Source organism: Lissotriton vulgaris, chromosome 2_1 (assembly GCF_964263255.1).
Source record: "Lissotriton vulgaris chromosome 2_1, aLisVul1.2, whole genome shotgun sequence".
Taxonomy (NCBI): Eukaryota; Metazoa; Chordata; class Amphibia; order Caudata; family Salamandridae; genus Lissotriton; species Lissotriton vulgaris.
This window is the reverse complement of record NC_141687.1, coordinates 2,017,339,414-2,017,347,947: the sequence shown is the minus strand read 5'-3', so window position 1 is coordinate 2,017,347,947 and position 8,534 is coordinate 2,017,339,414. Positions and strand designations below refer to the sequence as shown.

The following is an 8,534-nucleotide window of genomic DNA, read 5'->3' as shown; positions in this document are numbered from 1 at the left end:
ACATGTTGGTTTAGAGTCTTATTTAGTTTACCCTTAAAAGTCTCAATACCATATGACAGTGTCGGAACAATTTTTGTTCTCATAACCTCTAGTAAAGGTGTTAGACTTGGGCCGGACAATTTTTTTGAGAGCTTTGAGAGGGTCATCTGTAAGGTCACAGCTTTAACTAATATCTCCTTTCGTTGTTTCACAAAATTGCCCCTTGAGTCAAGATTGACCCCTAGATATTTGCAGCCCCACCCTTTACCCTTCCCATCTACCAAATGGCAATTTAAAGTACTGCAGAATGATATTCACAACCCTCTGTGGTAGCCAGCCGCTCTGCGAGGAACACACCATCCATGCGGTAAACGGAACCCGGCAATGTAGATTTACCGTCACCGTCACAAGAGTTTTATACACAAAAACCTCTCACAGGTCCTGGAGACCTTTACACACATCTCCGTGTTTGCACACTCTTTTCCATAGCGGGAGACGATCCTGCAGGGAGATCAACACGGAGCACCGCGGCGAGCTAGCTTGCCGCCGCCATGTTCGTCAAAGTGTGTTCCTCGCAGAGCGGCTGGCGGAGCTCCGGAGTCCTCTTTCTTTCTCCATGGTGCCTCGGTCGATGTGAGGGCGGTGTTGAAGACGGCTACGGAGGACGCCGAGGTAGCGGGTGTTGTGGGGGGTTTCGAGTGGAGTCCTTCGGTGCAGGCAAGTGGGGTTTTGATGAATTAAGCTTGGGGAAGTGTCCTACTCAGAGTTTTGGTGTAGGAGGGAGGTCGGATATTATAGCGCCCAGCAGCTCATCTAGAGAGCAGCTGTTTAGCCTCCTTCTCTTCCCTCCTGGAAAGCCTTTCAGTGCTACCAGTGTTACCAGTTTTCCTATATCTAGCCCGAGGATCTGTGTAGCCGCGCTGGAGCTAAGGAAGGGTAAAAAATTAAGCAACCTGTTTCCCCCTCGAGGTGCAATAGATTTAGAGAACCCCACAAACACAATTATAGTCTCAAACTCCAAAGAAGGATCACAAGGTCAGCTCCAACATATACAATACTCCGGTCCCTGTGCTGCAGTGGAGGGGTCTTTTGTGCATGAACTGGGCAGTGGAAGTTTCACAGACCTGTCATTTGTAGAAACCATTCCTACTCCACCTGACTGTGTTATTGATGTTGAGGACAATTTACAGGTTTCTTCTTGTAAAAATACTCCCAATATCCCCACATTTAAGACTACTGGTAGCTCTCCTAATACTCCCAAAGGCAAGCTCAAACGAGGTCGAGGTTGTGGACGTAAAAAGAAACCTGGAGTAAGCAAAGTCAGATTCCCAGAAGGGGGAATAGAGGCTGGGAAAGGAGTCAATACATTATCTAAGAAGAAATCATCTTGAATTTGAATTTGAATTTAAAAACATTTGTAAAGCGCACTTTCACCTAGCGGTTTCATGGCGCTGAGGATTAATTGAACCCAGATAACAACTGAGGGAGGGCTAGGCTGGGAATGCTTGCAGGAAAAGGAATGTTTTAAAGGCCTTCCTAAAGTCAGCATAGAGTGGAATAGATCTAACATTGGGAGGGAGGGAGTTCCTTCTTAAACACTGAATTTAAGTCTAAAAACACAATTGCGAAGAGTAAAACCAAGGTGAAGACCAAGGATTCCAAATCAGTGCGTCCAGCTGGCTCAAAAATTATTCCTTCACTTCGCTCCTACTTTAAAGTCGTTCCTCAGATTTTACATCTTCCTGAAGTCATGGACGATACAGGTATGGCATCAATCTTAGAGGCCAATTCCTTATCTTATTGCCAACCCGCCGTGCCAGCAGATACATCATTATCTGGGTTGAAAGACCGAGTTGATAGGTACCCTAGTCAAGCGATAGAAACAGTCGAAACTACTGATTTAGCAGCAAGCCCACAAGGAACACTTGATCCAGAGATAGAACAACAGCTTGCGCTGCCTACGCAGTCTCCCCTGCTAGAGCAATCTCTGCCCCAGTCTTCATACGTGCAAGAGCAGAGCTTACCTCAAGCTCTTACTACAGTATACTCTGAAGAGGCTGAAGAATTAGGTTTTACTGAGTTGGGATGCGCATCTGGGGGTGTTGATGTAGATGACTCTGCTATCCCTGTCCTACTTGACCCCAACTCATTATTGGCCCCTTCCTCTTCCTCTCCCCCTCCGATGACGGCAGCATCTGTTCTGGAGATGTTTTCAGCTCTTACTCTGGAGATAAGAAAATGATTTGCGGAATCATCTGCTAATCAACTAGAATTCAAAAACTCCTGTGAAACACTCGACAATAAAATTGAAGGCCTCACTATAAGAACTGGAGTGTTAGAAGAGACGGTTGGTACTCATTCAATCTACTTGGATCAGGCGAAGGAGGACATTCAGAAACTCACAAGGGAAGATCTGGCTCTCAGCGAGAGGATGGAGTCTCTTGAAAACAATGCGAGAAGGGGGAACATCCGTATTTTGAATGTTCCGGAAGGATCTGAAGGGTCAGATATCAAACAATACATTGTTTCCTTACTGAAAGATGCACTGTCTCTAGAACATACTCCTGCAGAACTGTCGGCCGATATTCAGAGGGTTCACAGGGATCCCTTCAAACTGAATCCACAGAGGTCTAAACCTCGCAAAATCTTAGTCAATTTTCACACTTATGTCTAAAAAAGGAACTCATCTTAAATATGGCATTGAAACAAAAGTCTTTGTCAGGGAAAGGTTTTACTTTTTTGATAAGATCAGACCTTTCCAGAATAACACCTGAAAAACAATGGGAATTTGGGAGGCGCCTGGATGCCTTCAGAAAATTGGGCGCAACAGCTCAGCTCATGTTTCCGGCAGCCCTTAAAATAATGTACAACAACAAGATGTTTAACATCAGGTCCGTGCAAGCAGCTGATGAGTTACTAATGGATCTGGGCAAAGGGGCCCGTAAGGTTTAACATAAGGCGCCCATTATTAAACCTCAACTACCTAAACAGGACCTTCCATTTAATCCTCCATTTTATGAAAATCAAGAGGTAGATGCACCTATATATATATGCTATATGCACTATATATGCACTAGTTAAGAGGCTCATAGCTTCAATTAATTCTCTTCTTTGTTCTCTTCTTTGTCTCAAAAAACGTTTTATTTTTTCTTCACTCTTTATTAGTCACTTGAATAGTATGCGGTTGAACTTTCTTGCAGGGACTCAACCGGTGGGGCACTATCTACTGGACATTGTTCTGGTTAGATAATGCAAGGGTTCTTCACGGGGGGAGGGGCTCTCACCCTGAGAGGGTGAGTTCGAGGGGGTGGCAAAAATATAAAAAAGTCCTCAATAACCTAAATAGTAGTTTTTGGAATGATAATTCACATATCACACACAATTATTGTAAGCAAGTTATTGTTATCAACCTGACTATAAATATCTTTTTTGGTATAGTATTTATTCATCGTGGTCTACTGGTTAAGAGATGAGTAGTGTAGGGTTTCTTTCCTGGAACGTCAATGGCCTCCGCACCAAGCCCTGTGCCAATAAAATTCTACAATATCTGAAGGACTCGGATGCGCAGGTGATGGTGTTGCAGGAAACCCACTTAACCCATTCTGAACTGTCTGTACTGACCAAGAAGAATAGATGGATTGATTTTATGGTCTCTACCACTCAAACTTCTCATACAAGAGGGGTTGCGATTATTTTCAAAAAAGGAGTTAAAGCTAAGCTAATCTCACAGGCTGTAGATTCTTCCGGCAGATGGGCCATAGCCTCAGTTCTTATGTCTGGGTTTTCCGTTACAATAGTCGGCTATATTGGTCCAAATCAGGATGACCCCTCTTCTTTGGAAACAATTTTCTTCCAGTTACTTTCCATTTCAGGACCTATAATTTTAGCCGGCGATTTCAATATCGTGTTGGACCCTGTCTTGGACAAGTCCCCTAATAACCGATCTTTGGTTCAGTCTACGACTAGATCCTTTCTACTAGACGCTATGAGGCAGTACGGGTTTGTGGATGTCTGGCGACAAAGGTCAGGAAAACAACAGGGGGTTTCCTATCGGAATTTTAAATATCATCATAAGTCAAGGATTGATTATATTTTGATCACTCAAAGACTGGTTGATTCAGTCAAAACAATCGAATACTTTCCTCTGCATCTCTCAGACCATTCTGCGGTTAAATTGGTGTTAGGGTTGCGTAGTAAAAAAAACCCGACTACGTGGTCTTTTGATCGCTCTCTCCTTACTAATGAGGAGGATATCTCATATCTAAAGTCGGAGACTCAGAACTTCTTTTTGTTAAATAATGGCTCTGCCTCAAATAGAATTATTTGGGACTCATTTAAGGCAACGTTGAGAGGGCTGATTGTTGCTAAAGTTGCCTTTCGGAGGAAGAAATATAACGAAAAGATTTCCTCCATTGAATCAGATATGGCTCGTGTTCACCATGAGATCGACATTAACAGCACAGCTTCAGGGTCTATTTTAGATCCTCTTCACAATCAACTGTTGATTCTGAAAAGAAGTTTGGCTTTGATTTTAAACCTGAGGGTTCAACAGAGATGGGAAACCAGTAAGTTGGCGCACTTCGAATATAGTGAAGGCGCTGGTAATTTACTGGCTTGGAAGACCAAAGTAGATCAGGTCCGGAACAACATCGCATCTATAAAAGTAGGAAACATCAATCTTTCTTCAGACGATGAAATTAGGAAGGCATTTAGGGAATTCTTCCAAGAAATATATCAAGAAGACAAAGTAATATCGGCTGAGTCTGTTAAGAGCTGGTTGAACAATATCACTCTACCCTCTTTTTCTCTTGAACAATCCCAATATTAGATAAACCCATCACAGAGGCCGAGGTGAGATCTGTCATTAAGAGAGGTAAGAAGGGGAAGGCGTCCGGACCCGATGGGCTGCCAGCTGAGTTATATTAAATCTTGGACTCAGAGATCGCTCCTTTCCTCACTAAGCTGTTTAATCAAATACTTTTAGAAGAAATGTCCCCTCCAACATCTTGGGATAACGCCTCTTTTACCCTTATTTTAAAACCGGGTAAACCCAAGGAGGCTTGTGGGTCGTATAGGCCAATTTCCATTCTGAATGTGGATTATAAAATCTTCACCACTGTTCTATCTTCAAGATTGGCCGATATCGCACCTTCTGTCCTTCATTCTGATCAAAAGGGGTTCTTGAAGGGCAGACAATTATATGAATTAACCTATGATTTAATTGGTGCCATAGATATCGCAACATCCAATAATCTTCCATTGGCAGCCCTTACGCTGGACGCAACCAAGGCTTTCGACAGGGTTAACTGGGTGTACCTGTCGGAGGCCTTGGCCAAATTTGGTGTCGGGGAAGGGTTCCGTAGGGTGATTGGCCTGTTGTACAATAATCCCTCTGCATCCCTTCTCGTCAATGGTGATCTATCGAGCCCTTTTTCCATCACTAGGGGAACCCGACAGGGATGCCCGCTCTCCCCCTTGCTTTTTGATTTCTACATTGAGCCTTTTGCGCAATATCTAAGGGAGGAGGTCTCCATCAAACCTTTCTATTATCAAGGCTGGATGAGGAAGGTGGCATTATATGCCGACGATGTGCTTATCTTAACATCAGAAGCCACTACGGCTCTTCCGGCAATCGTGAAACTGGCTCATGCTTTTGGACAAGTGTCAGGATATGAAATGAACGCAGCCAAAACTGAAATGCTTGTTTGGAATGATGAGAACTCTCCAACAGAACTCCAACCAGGCATTTCAATGCGATATCTAGGCTTGACAATAGTAAAAGATATTAATAAAATAGTCCAAGTTAATTTGTCTGCAGTACTTAAAGATTGCCGTAAGCTTCTCCAATCATGGTCACACCTGCCTCTTTCATTAATAGGTAGAGCCAATCTTATCAAAATGTCTATTCTTCCCAAAATTTTTTTTTTATTTAACACCATTCCTTTATACTTTGATCAAAATACCTTAGCCAAGTTTCAATCAAATATCTCATCCTTTATTTGGAACAATCATCTTCCACGGATCGCCTGGAAAAAACTAAGACGGCAACGTGATAAGGGTGGCTTGGCGGCTCCAGATTTAAAAATCTATGCTTGGGCCTTTCAATTATCCCACTCATGAATGCTGTTGAATGGTCCCGTAGCCTCGGGGGTGGGTCTTATGTATGCAGCTATGTTGGATGGGGAAATAATTAATTATTCTGGTTTTCTTTTTAAGTTTGGTAATCCTAAGTTTAAAAAAAATTAAACTGAAGACCCTACAAGGTCTTGCCAGAACATGGGCTGAAGTCATGAAATCCATAAAAATAAATTACTTTTGTGAAAAAACTCCGCTGTGGGACTTGCCTGAAAATCCTGCCTGGCTTGACGACATTCTAGCAATTCCTTTTAGAGAGGCAGGCTTGGAAGTGGGGGGTGACCTCTTTTATGAGGGAGATTTACTTTCGTGGGAACATCTGCAAGCCAAGGTTGGCCCTAATTTTTCACGTTTCAAATATATACAGATTCACAGCTGGACTGTAGCCTATAAAACATCTCCCGCCAATAAGAATAAGTTTAAACTCGGAGGGCATAGCCCATTTATCTCTGATTTACTAAGCAGCGGTCCAGCAAAGAAAGAAATATCTAAATGGTATAATTTTATTCTGGAGGAGTCAGATGGGGACTTTGTTCTGCCAGAGTCATTATGGGGTTCTGTTCTGATGGATCAGAATTTACAAAATCTTTGGATGACTTCTTTCGAGCTTCTGTGGAACATTGTCAAGCCGTCCTGGCTTCGCAGAAATCATATTTTTACCCTGCATAGGGTATACTATTCCCCTCTTAGACTATCTAAATTCGCAGGAGGCCAGTCAGTGTCTTGTACTAAATGTGGTTTGATCGCTGCTTCAGATACACATATGTTTATTGAATGCCCAGTATTAACCACATTTTTGGAGGATATCTGCAATTCCCTCACAGAATCATTGGGAAGACCTGTCACCATGGATTTGCCTCTAATAGTATTTGGAGTCCTAGAAGGCGTACAATACCCAGCCAGATGTCTAGTCTTTTATACCATCCTGCTCGCAAGAAGAGAGATCTGCAGGAAGTGGAAAGACCCTTTACCTCCTACTTTTAGAGATTGGCAAAACTCAGTATTGCAGACCTCAGTTACAGATCTGGCCAGATCTGGTAATCACAGAAAAAGGGCCTTTTGGCATCTACTTTTGTGGCTTCATTGATTCATCCGGGGGTTTTTTTTTCCCCCCGGGTCCAATGATTGTTCTCCTATGGTGCTTCTATATTTTGTACCAATGGAACAGCCGCTATCCGGTCCATGCCCGGCCCCCACTTGGCTGCTAAAACTACACCAATGTTTGCCACAGATTGGTAAATCATGGACTCTGTGCCTCCTTGGAATACGGTTGAAAGCTGAGGGATAGTTGGCCCCCATAAGACTCGTGTCCCTTCCAGTTTTTCAGATAAACTGAGACAGCTATTCTCTGCTAATTCCTTTTGGTACTTTGTCTATATGGTGGTTATGAGGACAAAAAAAACCACAAAAAAACGCTATGTGGTAGCAAATTGAGGGTACCCTAAAAGTGAGACACCCCAAAATTACTTCACCCAGACCTCCCAGAATTTACTCTATCTGAGACGGTGTTAAACCTCAATTTCATGAGGCAAAGAGTCCCCACATTAACCCCTTGCGTGCGGGGCGTATTCCCCGCCTGTGCTGACTCCGCCTTGCGCGGGCGGAGTCATGACGGAACGGTTCCGTCATCAGCACAGCTCAACCGACGCTGATGACGGAACCGTTCTGTCATCAGCATGGAAGGGGTTAAGGCACCTCTTGGAGTACCAATATCAATAAAAATACAATTTAATTAAATAATTTCAATTTAAGAATTTGGTCCCACTAAGTAACTGAGTTCTAGATCAATGAAAAGGTAAATAGTTTTATTACACAATTCAAAAATAAGTGGTACGGTGTCAATACCATGAAGACTCAAATGCATAGATAAATTAAGTACGTAAACATCTCAAAATATTCAATGTCCCAATAGGCAGCAAAATCAGAGAAGAAAAGGATAGCATGCCTAGCAGCATTAAGAAAAGCTGTGTCACCTTCAAAATTAAGTTTTTTTTATACACAATTCTTGCATAAGAACTTTTGCAGAATCAACGTAATGTGAACAAATTTATCATTTCATTAGCAAAGCAGAGCACATGAAAAATAAACGTCATAACCTTAACACCTAAGCACTCTCCCATTTTCTTGAATAGTTATTCAGCACCCTCTATGCTAATACCATCCGGAGATGTTCGAACAAACAAGTTGCATTTACAGTGTCATACTATATGAATGCCTAGAATATACTGAAGCAGTGGAAGACATAATAATACGTTGTCAGTTGCATCTGAGTTATAGGCGTTCCCCCTAAGCATAACAACGATGAAGAATATTCTAATGAGTGGCAGATTGACTGTTCTGGAGAGCTTATGGGGAGAGGATGTGCACAGAGGGTGGAAAGGATGAAACACTATTTTACTGACAGATACAGCTTTTAGCTT

At 42.6% G+C, this 8,534-nt stretch overlaps 1 pseudogene; it reads left to right on the top strand.

The window, feature by feature from the left end:
* Positions 1 to 1,744: 1,744 nt before the first annotated feature.
* On the top strand, positions 1,745 to 2,931 carry LOC147733655 (uncharacterized; annotated as a pseudogene).
* Positions 2,932 to 8,534: the final 5,603 nt, after the last annotated feature.